The sequence below is a fragment of the Neoarius graeffei genome, chromosome 20, assembly GCF_027579695.1.
Source record: "Neoarius graeffei isolate fNeoGra1 chromosome 20, fNeoGra1.pri, whole genome shotgun sequence".
Lineage (NCBI taxonomy): Eukaryota > Metazoa > Chordata > Actinopteri > Siluriformes > Ariidae > Neoarius > Neoarius graeffei.
Genome location: NC_083588.1, coordinates 8,330,017 through 8,331,614, shown reverse-complemented (window position 1 = coordinate 8,331,614; position 1,598 = coordinate 8,330,017). Strand labels below are relative to the sequence as shown.

Here is a 1,598-nt window from a genome sequence, read left to right as displayed (position 1 = left end):
ACAAGACACAAGTATTATCTCTCAGCATTAGGAGCAGAGACATCATCTAAATAACAACAGTGACACATTCAACAAATCAATTCAGACACCTTCAACATGCATATTATAAAACAGTGACTAAAAACATTGATTCATTCGATAAAATATGTTCATTAATACTGAACAAACATCTCTAAAGTGAAGGAAATTACTAAATAACAAGAACTTTGAAGGTCACTTGCATGTTCACCAATTATTAAAAACAACCACTAAACTGAACTGACAAACTGTAAAATGTGTCATCGCTCTCGTCCTCGGCACATGCAAAATCAGCCCGTGGATCTTCATATTATAGACCTGACTCTATTGGTTAAAAGGATGTCGATGCAAATCCATCCTGTTCTTCTTTGCTCTGCATAAAAATCAGCTCGTTGCTCAGCTAAAGCTCATATCACCCAACTGAATTCCAGAACTTCCAGCCATCACAGAGTTTGATTATGGGGCTGAGCGTCATTCAGCAGTGCATTTTTATCCTCATGTTAACACAAGGTCTCTGAGACTTCTTTATATGTTTCCCACTGAGTGTATGATTGAATGTGTTCATGATTATTTCTGATTGTTTTATCTGGCAGGTTTTTGCAGTGCTGAGATCAGACTGGACCAGTCTCCTGCTGTGGTAAAGAGACCTGGAGAAACTGTGAAGATCTCTTGAAAAAAAAAGTGGATATTCAGTGACGAGCAACTACATACACTGGATACGACAGAAACCAGGGAAAGCTCTGGAATGGATTGGGGGGATGAATACAGGCAGAAATCAAGCAACATACACAGAGTCTGTGAAGAACCAGTTCACCATGACAGAAGACGTCCTAGCAAGCACACAGTACTTAGAGGCAAAGAGTCTGAGGACAGAGGACACTGCGGTTTATTACTGCTCCTGAACAGACACAGTGACTGGAGCTGAGGAAGCAGCTGTACAAAAACCAGACACACATTGTATCTGAACTAACTGAAGCTGCTTCAGCTGTAACTGATAGATAGGAAAACATTCTCTGTATCTGTTTACTGCTCCAAATATCTATGTGGGTTTCTGGATTTAACACAAACGTTGGAGTGGCCTGAACTAGATTTTTTTTTCTTCAAAATAGATACATATGTCTATGAACCTGATCACTTTGTCCCTGAAAACACTGGAAAACTCCCAGAGGTAGAAATGGCATCAGTGTCAGCATGGTGTGTGAATTGTGGCTCTGATGGTTCTTCACCCAACAAACTCAGTCATCCCAGTCCCAATACATACCTCTCATCTCAACCAAATTTACTGGAAGATTCCTAAAAAACAAACCTCCAATTTATATTTGTAACTGTTCAGTCCACATTACCTTCTGTTCATTCCAAATAATGTATTCAGATTTCTCCAACCATACTCCTCACACAAAACTTCACCATATCAACACTGACACACATTTTTTTTAATCCATTTATGTGGAGCATCTATCATATACGCCTCTGTGTAAATTATATAGAAACAATAACATATGAGAACAAGTGCCTCTCTGTAAACCTTGCAGATGGAACTGCTGTCAGAGCCGCTGTTCTAGAAATGTGAGGGTCGAATC

General features: G+C 39.4%; 1 pseudogene; it reads left to right on the top strand.

Annotated features, from left to right (window-relative positions):
- The first annotated feature begins 476 nt into the window (after positions 1–476).
- LOC132869152 (immunoglobulin heavy variable 1-46-like) lies at positions 477–920 on the top strand (annotated as a pseudogene).
- Positions 921–1,598: the final 678 nt, after the last annotated feature.